This window comes from Agelaius tricolor, unplaced genomic scaffold (assembly GCF_023055355.1).
Source record: "Agelaius tricolor isolate 1412-34295 unplaced genomic scaffold, bAgeTri1.0.p SCAF_3, whole genome shotgun sequence".
NCBI lineage: Eukaryota > Metazoa > Chordata > Aves > Passeriformes > Icteridae > Agelaius > Agelaius tricolor.
This window is the reverse complement of record NW_027269263.1, coordinates 852964-870651: the sequence shown is the minus strand read 5'-3', so window position 1 is coordinate 870651 and position 17688 is coordinate 852964. Positions and strand designations below refer to the sequence as shown.

Sequence of the window (17688 nt, the reverse complement as noted above, 5' to 3'; positions counted from 1 at the left end):
TAATACTGCTCATAGACTATTTTGATGTTTTGGTGTGGTAAGAACACTGTGAGTATCTTATTTAGGCTGATTTAATCTTTAAAAAATAAGACAAGTCTGAACACCTGTTGTATCAGAGAGAGGGATTAGGGTTTTAGCCCTTTATTGAAACTTTTTGGAAATGCACTTTTTTCTTTCTATCAGACTTCCAGTTCTGAACAAATTACTGAATTTCAGACACTGGGTTTTCTTGAGTGGGAGGTGTTTGAGTGTGGAGTTCTGAACAGGGGTTGTGTTTTGTTTGTTTGCTTTACACATGTTAATGAATTATTCAAAATAGGGGAAAGATGTCAATGGATCTTCAAGCCCTGCTGTGCAACCCTATAGATCCTGATGGGCTGTGGTGTGACTTCCTTGGAGCTGGAAGCTGCAGGTGTGTGCCTCAGGAGCTGCCCTGCTGGACAGATGAAAACTCCATTAATACTCAAATAATAACCCTCAATTAATACTTGGGGGTTAGTTTACACTTCTCTCTCATTAGCCCTTGCACGTACAAGATTTGGCAGGTGTCAACACCTGTAAGACACCCTTTGCTAAGGAAATAAAACAAATTCTTGTTTTTCTCTAGTGGCAGGATGCTGCCAGACTATTTCAGCTCTGTTGGCATGGCTCTAACTGAGAGAACAAGGATTCATTTTGCTAATACTATAATATCTCAACATTATAGTCTTAGCAGCTAAGGATTTACCAAGAAAAGAGTATTAATCCGTAATTAATGCTCTTTCATAATTATTCTGCAATACTACATGTTTATATACAGAGTAAATTAGATTATTGTTTCAAGGCTTTTCAGACATAATTTGATGTATTTGGAGTGCAGCATAGGATATTGCGTGGGGATCTGTAGCTCTGCATTAATTGTTTAAAAGCACTTCAACAACAGGGATTTTTTTAGATGGAGGAATTAACGTGATAAAAAATGTTAAACTTTTGCTTGTGTGGAGATGGTTTCCTGAGAATTTTGCAGCTACACATGACAGAAGGATGGTCCAGGAGGGTTTGCTGTGTGCATGGTTGAGTTCTGTAGGTCAAACAAACATGGGGACTTTTAGAAAATGTCTACAAAATCATTGACTGTAAAACTGCACATTGCAAACTCCTTTGTGTAGTTTTGTATTGCAAACTTCACTGCAGTAGAAGAACTGCTGTTGGGTAGAGAAACTTGTAGACCATTTGGAATAACCACAGTTACAGGTTTTGTCCATTTATGCTGTTTGCACACTCATGGTGTGCCTGAACTTGCACTCTGCAAGCTTCTGTTTCTCAAACTTTGTTACTGAAAGTAATTCAGTCTTTTTATATAATTTTCTTCATTTTCAGTTAAGACCAAAACCAATTTGTCATCTTTTCTTATTTTATTTGAATTTATGCAATTGTTTAGGGGTTTTTTTTGTGAGTTTCAAGCAGTTTGCTTTGAAATCTTGGGTCACAAATGGCTTAAAAGGTGCAGAATCAGCAGCAGTTTTGAAACACGAGAAAATTTCATTTGTTCTTCTCATCTCCACAGCAGAGGATTAAAGTAATAATGTTTTCACGTAATAATCAGTGTAGAATAAAGCATTTGATCTTTCTTTTATTTTTATGGTTTTCAAGTAGGATGTCAAAACATTTTTTTTTTAATTTTCACTTTCAATGCTGCTTTGTGACTGTTTGTATTTCAGTTTGTGTGTGTATATTTCTAAGTAATACCTTAGCCTTAAGAAAAATCCATCAGAGGCTGCTTGAAAAGAAAAAGTGAAGCTGTGAATGAATTTCCTCTGGCTTGCATTGAAGGCACACATTTTGGCTATGTTGCTCATTAATTTTTTTCTTTTCTTTTTGGACTAAGCGGGTTGTTTGGTTTCAGCATGTAATATACCATGTACTTTGCCTCTCAAATTTCCCTTGATTTTTCTTAAGTTCTTTGGGTGATAATGAGCCTTTTACTTATAGGAAGTCAAAGCTCCAGTATTTACTTTTCTGTTCTTAAAGGTACTGTAAATACACATGACTGCATGTCAGTGTTAGTAATTTTAAAGATGGGTATTCTAAGAAAATATAATCAACCTTGCAAAATACTTTGTATACAATCTTAAAAAAATTTCGACTGGAGGATTCAAAACTGAAGAGACTTTTATTAGTCATCTAAATCCAACTGAGTTGTAGATTTTCTTGTGGTTTTGTTTTTAGTTCATTTCCTGTGAATCATGTTAGAATGGTATCCTGAGAATAAATTGTGTACTTTTTGAAGGACATAAAATATTGGAGTGCTAATGAAACTTTATCCCTGGGATGTTGTCCTGAAAACAAAAATCAGTTAAAAAAGCATTTCAAGTGTTGCTTACTCCAGTTTTTATTGATGTATGAAGGCTTTCTCCTATTGAGAAGAGTATAAAGCTCATTATATCAGTTAAACCTATTTTAAGAAAAGAGAAAGCCAGAATATGATGATTTTCATCTATGCTGGTTTTATTTGAACTGTCACTGTGATTAGATTTGCTTTCAGCTGCTTTAGGACGTTGCTGTCTGACGTGGATGTCTTGGGGAGGGCAATGCTGAGCTGATGGCAGCTTGGACAGAAGGAAAGCCTGTGCTATTAGGGGCTAATCCACCCTGCTGCATCCAGTGATTCAGCTGACAGCAAAATTAAACAGCTACACCCTGCCTGGTGAATTTTGTTGTCCAAGTATAATAAATAGGATCCCTGTTTCAGGCATCTGTCTGTGAAAACCCCCTGACAAGGACTCATATCAAGCATCTGATGGAAATTTATAATTACAGACCTGTGTTGTGTAGGGAAGTTCAACTGCAAATTAGCTGTGGATCATTCAGAGTTTAATTATCCTGTTCACTGGTTTCATAATCTTTCAGTGTCTGTGGCTTGAGAATTACTGTGCTCTCCCTCCCACAATCCATGCTGCATCAATTCCCAGGGAAATAGGGAAGAGTGGGTAAAGCTCTGGCCTGCTGGAGGGAGATGTTCTTATTTGGCAAGCTTGTGCAATCTGAAGTGAAAATCAACTCTGTGCCACAAGTGGGTGGATCATGCCCTACCTTGTTGAAAAGGTGGAGAAGTCGGGAATAGAAAAAACTGCTAGAAGTTAGTTTTAAATTTGAAAAGAAAAGACCCTAGTTTCTAATAATTGATGCAGTATTATAATTCCTACTGGGGCTTCACTTTAGCTGAGAAAAGCAGCCAAATGTAGGAGAAATTACCTGCAGCAGTTGGACGTGTGCTGTCTTCATGGTTTCTTGAACCTTGAATTTTCTGGGGTTTGCTGCATTTGCCAGAAACAGAGATTGCCAGAGGTGAGGATTTGTTTCAGAGGTTTTTTTGTTTCAGAGGTTTTTTTTCCTGGCCACCAGCTGTCTGTGGTTCAGTGACTTCATATCTTTGTATTTAACTGCACCTGGTGGGTTTCTGTATTCACCCCTGACCCCACAGCTCCATGAGTTGTTTCAAGAGCTAACCAAAGCTCTGTGTTGTTTCATAGGTTCGCACAAAACTTGCTGTGACTTCTCTGACAAGACCAGTCTGTCAAACAGTATCTGTTACAATGCTAAGGTTGTGTTCCATGCTAGAAATGGTCATCTCAAAGCCCTCTGAATATTGTGGAATTGTGGAATGGTTTGGGTTGGAAGGGGCTTTAAAAATACCTTCCACACAATGAGGTTGTTGAAAGCCCTGTCCAACCTGCCCTTGAACACTTCCAGGGATGGGATGTCCACTGCTTCTCTTGGCTAACTTATTCCAGTGTCTCACCACCCTGTAGTGAAGAATTCTTTCCAATCTCTCATGTAACTCCACACTCTTGCAGTTGGCAGTCTTGTCCTGTCCCTGCATGCTCTTGTGTAAAATACAGAGGGTTTTTTTCATTTGTACCATGTTACACTGCCACTATTAAATGTCATTTGCTATTTTACTGCCTGTGTTCCTAATCCTATGTGACTCCTTTAACTGGGCCCTTCTTCACTTCACTTTCTGTGCGCTGAGAAGTCTGTTAGATTCTTTCTTTCCTTTTTTTTTTTTGGTGAGTTTTGTTCACTTGTTTGGTTTATGGGGTTTTTTGTTAATGTTTTAGCTGATAGTTCTCTGAGCTATGGCATTCATTTTCAAAAGCTGTTGTGAATTTTTTTTTATTTTTCTGTTTTTATTTTTTTTATTTTTTTGTTTGAGATGTGGGCCTGTCTCTGCCCTTTTTGGTCTCTACACATTTGCAAGTGATTCCTCACAGCCTGCAATGTATTTATTTTTTGACCTGTGAGTTTTTGTTGAACTTTTTCATACTCCATTTTCTATCTGAGCACTTCGAGAATTTTTCTTTGTTTCAGTAAACTTCTCTTCCTTTGCTACTTAGTGATGCTGATCTGTATTTTGCTTTAATTAATTTTAATTTCCCTCACAGTACATTACTTTTTCTCAAATACAGAAGAGTTTTCCCTCCACTCTTTCACTGCAAGCATTTAATCAACTTAATTTTTGCATATTGAGAGACTTGGGAGATGAGGCAGAGATTTGTGCTGGTTCAGATTGGTTCATGGTTGTAATTCTGTTCTGGCTACACAGTCAGCAAGTTGTCAGAATAGCATGTTCTTCTAAGTAGTTAATTTTAAATTCATTCTATTTGTTTTTATAAACTGGTAACTCTACAAAAGGGTATTTTTACTACAGTTCCTGCCATTAATAGAAAGAAGCAGCTTAATGAGCACATATGTAGCTGCAATTCAGAATGAGTTTAAGGATGTTGCAAAGAGCATTGGCTGACTGGAAAGTTACTCTGAGACGAGAACGGAGATATTTTCCAGATGGGATTGCAGCAGTTTTAACTCTGAATTTATCAGTTAATAGAAGGGGTTTGTGCTTTGTGACAATTATTGAATAAGGATTTGAAAATGTGTGTGGGTCTTGCAGCACAAAAGAGCTGCTGAGCTTCAGTGTTTCTTACACAGAAACTTGTATTTGATGGGTTGAAACTTGGATTTTATCTTTTTTTGATGAAACTTGATTTGAAGTGTTGTTTCACTTCTGTGTTGCATCAAAAACTGGAAAATATTTTATGCTGATTTGGTTGATGTCAGAGCAGAAGGATGTGGTCTCAGCTGACCAGCTCAATGGTGATGGTGCCCTAAAACATTTTCTTTAACTTGTACAATTCTTGCAGTAGCAACATTAATTAGAAAAGTAGAAAAAACATTAAAGTAGAAAAATTAATTGCATTGGGCATTAAGAAGAAGGATTCAGATTGGATTCCTGAGGTCATCAGTCTTGCAGCAGAAGTAAAATCATTCCTATATGGAATCGTTTGCTAGATTTCTTTTAACAAAAATTCTGGGAATCAACATAAAATAAAAAGGAATGTCACTAACAGGTTGAATTTTACAAACAGCAACAATTTTACTTTAGCACGTGCAGTTCGTTTGACAGGGACTGTTGTTCTCTTGCCCACATTGAATGTGTTTCTTAATCTAATGACTGTGTTTAGTCATTTTAGATTATTTTTAAAAGACAAGCAAATATATTAAAAGAATGGTGGGTGAAGGGGAATTGTCTCTACTCTGAGGATAGGCAGAGGTTTGGCTGGGAAGTTGGAGCTTGTCTTTGGGGTAGGCACATCTGGAGCTTGGATTTATTGAAAGGTGCTCAGTTCAGACCTGGTCTTAGTCTCAGACACCCTATAATATAAATATATATATTTAAACTTGGGAACCAACACTAACAGTGTGGGCAGCAGTGGCAGTTTTATATGTTCTGGCACATTGTCTGATACAATTTTCCAGATGAATCATTGTGGTCATTTATTAAAGACCAACAGGCAGCCTGCTTTTATAAGCTGTGAACAACAGATATAAACCTTATTTTTCCATTTTACTTCTTCAAGAGCGTGAGCACCAAGTGTTGTATCTTGAGCACAAACCTATATTTAGAAATGAAATGACAACAGAAATGGGAATGCTCAATTCAATTGACAATTCAGTCTAATTGTGGGCGTTTGAAGACTGAAAGACTGTAAAGAATCAGACTTATCAGGACATTGCAATAATTTAAGGAATAAAATCCAAGGCACTTATCAGCTGATGTACTAAATGTACGTGTACTTTGTGGGTCCTTTGGTTCTGTTTCCCCCATGAGAGAGTCAATACCTATTTCATTTTTCTATTGAAGACATTAGGACATGGGTTAACAGGGAAAATAGGAGAAAAGAAAGTTAAAGAAGGCAACAATTACTTGGGCTGGAAAGAAATGCTGTAAACCACAACAGAGTTTTCAAGTGAGGTGCAAAAATAATTAGAAAATAACCAAAAAAAGTGGGAATATGTTACACAACAGAAACACTGAAAGACTGTAGCACAGTCAAAACTGTGAATAGAAACAAGAATGTAAATTATATTATAGAAATAAGAAAAAAATACTCATCTTTTGAACTTCGCATATATAATTTTCTCCCTGTGGTTGTCTAGACACGGATATATCCTTTTTTTTCCTTTTGTTTGAAAAATGTTCTTTCCACTTGAATAGGTCAGCTGATAGATAAGATATAATAACATAATGGCAAACAGATTTTAAGTTGCTACACATTTCTGCAGAATGTAGCTTTATATAGAAATGAAAGAATTCTTAACATGTCTGTGATGTAGTGTTTGAGAGAGACATCTTGAGGTATTACTGCTAGTAACCAAATTCAGGAAAGCTGCTTGTGACATCATGCCAAGGCTGAGAGGAGAGCTGAAAGAGCTCATGTGTGTAAGAGAGATCCATTTGGAATTCTTTTTAGGATGCCAGAAAGTCTCATGAAACTCAGCTGCATATAATTTACTGAAGAATTTATCATGTTTAGTTAAAAAACGTCAATTGCAGAAGTCAAGGCTCTTAATAAAATCCACATAAAGCCCAGTTATAACCCTAAAAGTGCATCATCATATTTCATTGTGAAAGAGTGGTGAGTTTGATACTGAGACTGAAAATTAACTTAAATATGCTGTTGATCAAACATCTTATTAAAACAAGCTGCTCTGCTGTCAGAGCAGGTGATCAGAGCTGTTTGTGTGTGAACTCTTGTGAAGAAGCTGTTGGTGAGAAAGATGTTTAAAGTATTTAGCACCTGATTTCTTGTTAAATACATTAAAATACATAAATACCACCACCACTTCAGTCATTAGACATTTTCTAACTTAGCTTCTAACTGTCTGCAGAGAGTTTAATGAAATTAATTGTGTTCCTGCAGCACTCTCTGAGGCTCAGGCTCTTTATAACACAGCGGTCTGGAATGATTTTAGTGGCTTGGTTTGGATATCAGTGCAGAAACTTTAGAAAAATCTTTCAACTTCCAGGGCTGTTTGATTTTAATCCCAGTGTTGTCATGTTCAGAAGAATTATTTTCTTAGAAGTCCAGTGTACAGGCTACATTTCCCTACTTATATATTAATTCAATTATTTTTTTTCTTTCAAGACATGTTTATTAGATGGCAAATTGACAAATTTACTCTCACTTACTATAAAACATCCTTATCAAGATTTTGAAACTCAAATTTGTCTTTGTAAAGGAACCCTTTCAAGGTCAACATGAGAGTGCTTTGCAACTGTTCTGCATCAGTTGTGAAATCAAATTATTTTGGCTTTATGTGCTACTCATAACCCCCTTGCATTTCATTATTCTGGCTACAATTTGTAGGCCAAGAAACACAGATTAAAACAAGAAAACAACAGATTCATCATCAGAAAAAAAAATTGTCCTAAAATTTCCTTATGCTTCTGTAGATTTGGGCACTTGTCCAGGAAGTGCGGAGGGTTTTAGTTTGGTTTTTTTCCCTTGAAAATTTGTCTTTTGGGGGAGAATATACCCACAGATATTTAACTTCAAAGCAGACCTTTTGAACTTGTAAACTGTTGTTTAGCTCAAAGAAAATTGTTGTAATTTGTGCTCAGCTTGATAGGATTTTGGGAAGAGAAGGGGAATGAACTTGAAATGAGAACAGTATTTGTTTCAATTTTAATGGGTGTTATTATCAGCTTCTTTTTCCCCTTCCTTGTATTTTATGTGTAGAAACTGCAAACTAATGATTAGATAGCTGTGGATTTGTTCAAGTAATCTTTCTTCAATAGCATTTATTTATTTATTTTGTTTTTTGAACTAAGCTGGAGCAAGCCTGGATGAAAATGTATCTTGTTCAGGAGGCAGCTCTTATGTCCATGGCACCTTGCATTTTAAAAATAAAATTTAAAAAGAAATATCTGTTTTAAATGAAATTTTGATATACCAGTCTGAGTTTACATGGAAGTTCAGAGAACAATAGCAAAGCAAATGATGAAAAAAAAATTAGATGACCAAAGAATAAAAGCTTAGATAAAAATGTGAAATATGACTGAGTACTTGTTTCTTTAAAGTGCCCATTAGCTGGCAAATAAATAGTGAAATTCTTACCAAGATGATGGCTTTTCATCACCTAATGGTAGACTGCAGAATTCATCTGAATTTTGCGGTGTGGACATGTACTGTAGCAAGGATTCTTTCTGTGTGTTTTGGTGTAAGAAAAATAACTACCAAGGTATTATGTGATGATACATGACTATAAATATACTACTTTTTAAAGTGTCTCTGGAATATGGGCTGGGATGTTTGGGTGTGTTTATGAAATCAGGTTCAGCTGTGCCACAGCTCTGTTGTGCACCTTGACTTTTGGGTTTGTGGCTGGAAGGAATTGCTGAAGTGGAAATACTCCCCTCATTTTGTGTGAATTCAAAGGAAAGGGGCAAGGATTAATGTTCAAATAATTACCTTAGTAAAGAGGATTTTTAAAGCATTGGAGTGAATGTCTTAGACTTCAAAACTCTGTGTGAAGTTGCAGATCCTCATAGTAGCTCTAAGCATTTTTGGATAGATAGGAAAATCCAGTTTTTAAGTTACTTCTCGACATTAGTGAAGCTTAAGAATATTGTCCTGCTTCTCTGCCAACCATTTTATCACCCAGTGTCCACCATACTGGAAATGGAGGATTTGATGGTTGAATTTTTTCCAAATCTTTTCTTATGCTCAGGTGTGGTACAGACCAGGGGGAGGGCTGTGCTGCACTTTTATACAGCATAATTTAAAATACAGCATTTATAAAACAGCCTGCCTGGCTCTCCTTTCAGCTTGAATGATAAGCAGGAAAGCATTTTAAAAAACCAGAAGTGCCTGGGGCACAGCTTTTTTCTTCTCACAAGAGGAGGAAAACTTTATGTGTTCATTTGAAAAAATGAATATACAATAAATATGGAAAGAGGACTGTGAGATAGAGGAAACCAAAACACGGAAGACTTCTGTTCCACTTGTCTGTGGGTGTATTAAAAGATGTTCATCTCCTGAGGGGAAAAGGTTTGAATATCTGCTTCACAGGATTTTTGCATGTGAATAACCTGACTTCTGAAATCCAAATAAATTGTTTCATTAAGAAGCTAAGTGGTTTCTTTATGTATAAAGAGACTTTAAGTGGAGGTAAATGGCTCTGGAACATAAATCATTTGCTAGACTGTTCTCAAGCAGTCACTTGTTAGACAATTCTCAAGCCTTTTGTCTTGCCTCCCTCACCCTAAAAAAATATTAAATTAATAAATAATTTAAAAACCTGCCCAGAAATCAGCAGGTAGGCTAATTCCTAAATCAATGTGGACACTATTCAGCAGATCTGTTGTCTTTGTCTGATTTTTCAGTTGTGTGCTGAGTATTCAAACCATAGCCTATCCTGAAAAAGGTTTCCAATCCATTGCAGTGGCATCATGTAATTACAGTGAAGCACATGATGATAGTGTTAAAGCCTCAGGATGCCCTTCAGGGAAGTAGTGCAAATAATTATCTGTGCATCAGCCCAGATTTAAAACAAAAAAGAGAGGGGACAAAAAAACCAAATCAATGCTGCTTGGTGGCTGAGTTTTGCGTATTCCAATTAACGATTTTTAGATTTGACTTAAAGTTCTGAAATTGTTTGGAAGTAGGCCATCTCCTGCTGAGATGAAGCATCAGGCCATTTTAAATTAGGCACTGAGCATGCTCTCTCAGGTCCCCACCGTTTGAGATTTTGCAGTGTGTGTCTGGGCTGCCTGTGAGAAGAGCTGTCACTCAAGGGGGGTGGAGGAGAGCACAGCATGCCCTTTTGTCATCCTTCTATCAGTGCACATATGATTCCTCTTGGAACTGGCAAGTGGAGATGTGAGACAAGCCTTGCTGCTTTTGGTGAGTTGATATTCATCTCTTTTCCTTTCTGATGCCTTTAGATATCTCAGATAAAACTCAGCTTCACACTTGGCTCTCTGCTCTGATAATGGGATCTGTTTGAAATGGCTCTGCCGTGCTTCACTTCAGTGAAATGATATGTGTATTAATTTCTTTACTGCAGAAGAATTGCTTTTTTAACAGGAATTCTGGGCTGGGCAGAAAAATGGGCATAATTTTTTTTTTCTCTGACTTCAAATTAGCTAACTATTCTAAATATAGCAACAGTTCTTCAGCCATCACTTCTCAGTCATTTTTCATTACGTTCTTTTAAACCAATTTTGGTTTAAAACCTGGATTATTTTGTGCATCTCATATTTTAGAGGGAGCTTGAGTAGTCTTGCAAAAGAGGATTATTTAAGACAATGCTGAAAGGTATTTACAGTACTTGATTTCAAGACAAATTCAACAGGGTAAGTTAGGTGTTGTCATGTTAGTTTTGCTGCTGTGCATGTATTTCCTTCTTTAACCAACTAAGGAATAGAAAAAGATACCTCCTAGTTCTTTGTTACAGCTGAGATTTGGCACCTTGGTAAGATATAGTGGGAATTTCTGAACAAATTTATGGTCTTTGTAGTAGTTAAGGTGAATGCTTGATACGGCTTAGGATTTAATTAACTTCTAATTAACTGTGGGAAAGGCAGGATTTATGATTCAAAGTATTATCAGGGCTTACTTCTTGCACTTGATTTAAAACCTTGTTTTCCTCCAAGAACATCTGCAAATTATAACTTTTAAATTCTTTAATGCAAGGCATTTAGCCTCCAGCAAAAAAAATCAGTTGGCAATATATTTTTAAAACCTCTAAACTGGGATTGTAAAAAGGAAGGAGTGAATTGATAAACTGACACCACCCACTTCCATTCCCCAAAAAAAAAAAAAAGTTGTTTCCTTATTTCCCTTACCTGTGGGTGAATGAAGATGATTTAATATCATGGCTGAACTTCATCTGTATTTTAAGGTTTTGGTGTGACAGAGTTCATCACTCCACATTGAGATTGGAGCTCTTAGCACTAATGCATTCACAAATATTTTGGGGTTGGGAGGGGAACTTCTTTTTACAAGTGGATAGCCTTTATCTTGTTGTGATTGTGGATATATACTTCAGTCTTTAGGATAAAAGATTTGAATTACAATGGGAAAAGCTGCTTGTCAGTGAATTTGCTGAGTCTGACAAAGAGGCTCTTGCCAAACACAACCCCTGTTATGATTCCAGCTGACCTGATTTATAGGAGCAGAATCAATAAGCCCTTAAGCTTCATCCTCACTCTGACACTCCTGGTTGGAAGAGGGAGGGGAGGCAGGGTGATCTGTGAATCTTGAGTACTTGAACATGAGTTTGCTTGACCCTCTAATGTGGGGTTTCTGGGGAAAATTATCTAAATGGGTCCAGGAGTTAAGATTTCTGTTAAAGCCTGAGGATAATGCATTTAATTGAGGCCTCATGGTGGCAAAGGGCTGTCATAACCCATCGGCAAAGCTGTGCTTGGATTGCTGCTCTGACAAATGATGAGAGGAAGGCAGCCAGGGGGAACTGCAGACCTGTGCTGAGCAAAATCCATCACTCTGCTGCGGCCGGAGCCCTGGGTGCTGAGAATTTTAGTCTTTCAGTGCTGACAGACTCTGACCCCTGAGAGAGCACTGCATTTGACCTGAGGCCATGGAGAAACCTTCCAAAATTAATTGATATCACTAAAATTACGAGTATACACTTTGATTAGAAGTGTGTAATATCACAAAGTAAAAATCTAAGAGTTTGGAGTTTTAGAATATAGTAATATATAAAAAACAAGATAAAGTTTTAAAGCAGAAACTAGTCCTTGTTCTTCACCTTCTTCATAAGTTTAAATAGTATTTTATAATTAAACAAAAAAAGTCCACATTGCTGACTTCAAGATATTAGTTACTAAATTAAAAACAAAAATATGTCATTTCTTAGTTAGATAGTTTAGCCTTAAAAGACCTGATAAAAAAAGATAGTTAACCATTTTGTAACTTGTTAGTAAAATACTACAAAACTCGCTGCTTGTGAGACTATAACACAGATTAGAAAAATAAACATTCAAGTCTAAACACAAAATATCATCTCAAAAACTTTCAATCCCAACCTCAACAAAAAAAACCAAAACAAGAACCAAAAAACATTTACTTGTTACACTAACTCATTTCCTTCAAAGCATCATTAGTTATTTCTAATATTAGTTATTATTTCTAATTAATAGTTATTTCTAATATTAGTTATTATTTATAATTATTAGTTATTTCTAATATTGGTTATTATTTCTAATACGAGTTTTCGCTCATAGCTGGAACATGTTGTGTGATAGTGGTGGTGCCTTCAGGTGCCCTGAGCTGTGTCTCGCAGAGATCTGCAGGATGATATGAAGCTACACGGATTTACCATAGGGCAATTTCTGGACAAACAGCAATCCTAGAGAACTCCAAAACTCTCAGGAAGTTGATTTTCACAGGTCTTGTAAAAGAACAGTTGTTAGTCTAAAGCAGAAATTTGCAAGTGTTAAATATGACAAGCTATTTTTATAACCTTGATCATGTCTATTTTACTCTTCCTGATAGTATTTATTCTTTCCTTTGAAGTCAGTCCTGACTCTGGTTAGTTTTCCAAAAAGCTAAATTCTTACATTATTGTTACAACGGTTAGCTGAATTTTGTAGCTAAGATACTGTCTCCTCTGCAGAGCTTCTCTTGCCTATAACCATTTTATTGAACATTCAGGTCCACTTTAGGTCATGGACAGCTTGTGGAAAAACAAAATCCGCCTTGTGTTTATGTCTTAATGGTGGTTGTGCATAAAGAGGTTATTTTGAGAACTCAGACAACTTGACAATAATATATTGCCTTTTATTTTGCTGCAGTTTTACTCTGTGCTAGTTTTGTTGGTTTCTTTGTATTTCTAGATGTGTGTGTGCATAAATAAATACATATATATATTAAAAATACAAATATAGATATACACAGAGAACATGCAGAGAGGGAGATGAATGTGTGTAAGGGCTGCTGGCTGAACAAGATTATTCAAAATGCATTTAAATTGCACAGAATTGAGGACTGAAATTGAATAAAATGATGCTTTTCTGTGCTAAGGAATGTTATTTTTCAGTCATTTTAGACATGTCAGCCATTATTAGGATTTTCTTGTGTTTTATTGTGGATCAATATATTGTATTTGGTGATAAAATAGCAGGGTGAAAGGTTTAAGTTCCTGGGATTGTGCCATGTAGGTGTTCTGATTTTTAGAAACTGGAGGTCTCTGGAAGGAACTTGAGGAACTCCCTCATGTGACTGAAAATGTAAGGCATGTAATTCAATCTGTTGAGTTAGGATGAAAAAATCTTTTTTTTTAAATACATGAATAAAAAGTCACTGACTTCTGTGGCACTTTTTCACTAGGACAGCAGTGACAATATGGTGGTGGCTTTAGTGCTTTTGAGAGAGCACCACTACTGAAATAATGTTTAAATAAACTTTTTGCTTGAATTTTCATAAATATAATTGTTTGTAAAGGGGGAAAAAATCAGTTAAGGATGTGGTGTGAAGGGGAACCTTTGTGTATGTGTCACTTCAGCTGCCTGCCAACTGTGTTTTGAATTATTAAAATCTTTTGGACAGTGAAGGCTCAGCCTTTTTCCATTCACACTGTGCTCTAAATAAGAGATTTTACTACTGCTGACAATTGAACATACTCATTTGGTGTGCCAGATGGAGAGGATGGAGAGCCTGTGACAATTTTAGGCTGAAGGTTGTATCTAAAAACCTTGTCAGCATTCTGCATCGGATCTTGACCTATTTTAGACAGTTTGCTACAATCTGATACTGCCATTTATTAGTTTTTCTAGGTTTTTTTTCATGAAGTGGAGGAAGGAGTGGAGCTGTTTCACAAGCATGAACTAAATTTACTTTTCCAAGAGAAAAAGAAAATGTACACCAGTTCTCATTTAAAATAATTGGCTCTAATGTCAGCCATGTATAATGGAGTCTGAGATTTTATGGAAAAGTAAGGAAGGCATGATTAGTTCTTTCTATATGTGTCTGGTATAAATTGAGAAATGGGTCTATTAAAATGAAAAATGAAAATATTTGGGATTGTGTTATTTTTAAAAAAATTGGCTTTTTTTGTACCTAGAGAGTGGAAATAATGAGCTGGCTAAGTCCTTGCTGAAGGAGCTAAAAATTGTCTACTTTTTCAGTACACTGAGGTTTAAAATGGGTATTAAATACCATCCTGTGAATTTTGGCAGATTTTTACCACAAATACACTAGATCATTGTAATTCAATAGTGAATAGGTATTTATTTGGAATATCTGTCAATGAAAATTTAGCAAATGATTTTGTATAGAGGAGTTGTTTAGAAGTTTAAATTTCCTAAAAGATGACCAAGAGTAAGTAAAATAATTTCTTTTTGTAGATGAGAATTTCCATCCCCACCTCCCCAAGAACATAGGGAAAAGGGGAAAAACAAAAAGAAAAAAAAAAAAACAAACCAGAAATGTTTCTCAAAATCATACATAAGCTTGAATTTTTCCAGTGTGTTTTGAGTACAACATCACTTTCCTTATGTTTATGCAGGTTTCGATGTTTTACAATGTTTCCAGGATATTCAGTCTTATGCACATTTCAGTGCTGTGGTGAGGAGACAACAGTTGAGTATTTAAACATGTCACTGGCTGTAAGAAAACTGGAATTGTTTTGTGCTATCCTTAAACTAAGCTGAATTTAATGGAGGCATGTATTATACAGTGACTTCATTTTTTCCAAGCTAATCAAAACTTGTTGCTCTTTCCAAGTATGACCATTGAGGAAAAAAGAAAAGAAATGTTAATTATTATGTACTTCAGGCCACTTGAAGGGACTTTTGTGCAACTCATATCTTGCCCAAAAAATCAATTCATATCTTGCCTTAAATATCAGAAGGTTACCATGTTTTATACTTCCCTGTTTATATGGAAATTATTAACTTAATCAGAATTTCAGTATTTTCAATCTTTACAGTTTATTCCCAAATTTGGCTGTCATTATATTTCAGATGGTTCCTTTGCCTCTCTTACCATAATATATATAAAATAATGTGTACAGGGATTTTTTCCAGGCAATTACATTGGTATCATAACACAACCATATTGGTGGAAAATCTGTCATTTACATGAACATTACCATATGAGCAACTGAATAAAAAAAACCTTTGAATCATTGAAAATGTTGTGTTTGGTGACAGCACTGAGTAACATCTTCAGTGGAAGGACCTGCAATGTTTTCATGGAACAGGATTTGTTACGTGGAGTCTTGAGGTCCCTTTAAGTGTGATCCATGCTTAAGATAAAAACAAAACCAGCAAAATAGATGTATTGCATTATTTTAAATGGACAGTTCTTTTTGACAAGATGGGTTCAGCATATGATGGGGGGTTTGGAGGGGAAAAAATGCACTGAGAGACAAGAAATACAAAAAGGTTTTCAGAGTTGTCATTAAAACATAGGATATCAATACAAGTCTTAATAATTTTCAGTAGAAATTTGTCTGATATGAGACATTGTATCTTGCCAGGGAAATCTGTGTTAGAATTTTTATTTCTTTTTTTTTTACTGTTCTGAGAAATAGGGAGATTTTAAATTTTTTTTTTCTACTGGAGAAAATAGCCCGAGCCATCAAGGTTGTCATAGCAGAGAACGAAAGGCATGACTTAAACAACACCACTTTTGGTAATACCATCTGCTTCAGCCCACTCTGCCCAGTGCATTTGTTCTCCCTATGAGCAAAGACAAGACAGATATCCTTAGTAGCCCTCAAACTGAGGCTGTCAAAATAAGTTCTTTAATGCTGCCTCTGAAAGTGTCTCCAAGCACAGTGTGGTTCTGGCTGGGGTGTGCTTCCTGCAGGAGCAGCTGAATTCAATTTCCAGCTGCCTGAATGATCAGAAATAGGTTGGGAATGTTCCCCACAGCCTTCCAGTGCAGCATTAGTACCTCACTGTTGCATTTAGCTGTTGCATTGGTGGGGATTATTTTATATCATGATAGTGCAAATTTGGAATGGAAACAGAGGTTTACTTAGCATTAAGCTGTCGTATTTAGCTGTTGTTTTAGTTGTATTTATCTGTTTTAATGGTGGGGAGTATTTTATATAATGATAGTACAAATTGGGAGTGGAAACTGAGGTTTACTTAACCAGGATCACAGAGGAAGCCTGGTGAAGCCAAAGGGCACATCCCTGGTGCAATTAGCTTGATGATGAGTGTCAGTCAAATACCTCAAATGCATGTCAGTGCAAAGCTGCACCTGGCCCCATAGGGAGAAAAGCCAAATAGCCCCAGAGAAACTTCTTGCTCATGGAACTGGATTGGTTTCACTATCTTAGCTACCAGATTTGCATTACTCCATTTAGAAATGGAATTCTGTTCTGGTATCTCACCGTGGCACTGCCCTATTGAACAGGAAGTTTAAGGTCCGAAGTTCATCAGCTCAAGGCGCTGAGCACTAAGATGTTCTTGTCTTGTTGTGTCTTGTAATAATTCACACTCACAGGACAGATTCAGATTGATAATTTCATCCATTGGATGCAGTTTTTTATTTCATTACTTTGTCTGTATTGAAACCAAGGAAGAAGAGTTTCAATTTTGTTAAGACAGGACTATTAAATGTATTAATCAGTCTGGGACTTGAACAGAATTAGATTTATTTAATTTCTTCATTTTATGTTCTAGTGATATGTCTAGTAGAGTGGTAATGTGTCAGTTTCTGATAACTGTGTTGAAGTGATATTTAGAGTCTCTGACTGCATTCCCCTTCTCCATTTTCACCCAAAAAATTATGAAAGCTTCTGCTGCACCTATGTAAAGCTGGAACAAAGTCAGAGAACTATGTGGAAAAGTAATAGCACAGCCGAGAGAAGAGGAGCTCAGAAATGTCTGGGTCTTATGAGTGCCTGGGGTGTCTCCATACCTGTACAGAAGTTCAGCCACTGCTTTACACTAAGCAGCTAACTACAGCCATGTTGTAGTTCTTCTATACTTCTAGACTCTTAACACTTCTAGACTTTCTGATCCAGAAAGCTCTTTAGCTTCCCAGGCTCATTTTTTTGTCTCTTGTTACCTCCATAGTTTATATGAAAGACTAAATGAAAATGGCTTAGCCATTTCCTTGAAAAATATTAGAAGAAAAATGCTTTCAACAGTTTTAAAATGTTTGCAGCTGGTTCCTTGCAAAGCTCTGATATCCCTGTATCAGTGTTCAAATTTACAATTTGAACACTGAACCAGTGGACCCTTTTTCACTGAAAAGCATTTCAGTGTCTGCAAATAGTCTACACTTTCTTTACTTTTAACTTGAGGGACCTCATGCACACACCAGTAACATTCTTACTGATAAAAATGCAGACACTGTGACTGGTGAATACACTTCCACTTCT

At 36.3% G+C, this 17688-nt stretch overlaps 1 protein-coding gene across 15 annotated transcripts in view; it reads left to right on the top strand.

Moving 5' to 3' along the window:
* The window catches only part of PLEKHA5 (pleckstrin homology domain containing A5), a 159082-nt gene that overhangs the window by 50183 nt on the left and 91211 nt on the right, over positions 1 to 17688 (top strand). The window contains exon 1 of one of the 15 annotated variants that reach the window (XM_071422094.1): positions 10090 to 10226. The exons of the other annotated variants lie outside the window; for them this stretch is intronic. The gene's annotated coding sequence lies outside the window, so the exon portion shown is untranslated. Of the gene's footprint in view, positions 1 to 10089; positions 10227 to 17688 lie in introns of those variants that run through there. 15 annotated transcript variants of the gene reach the window in all.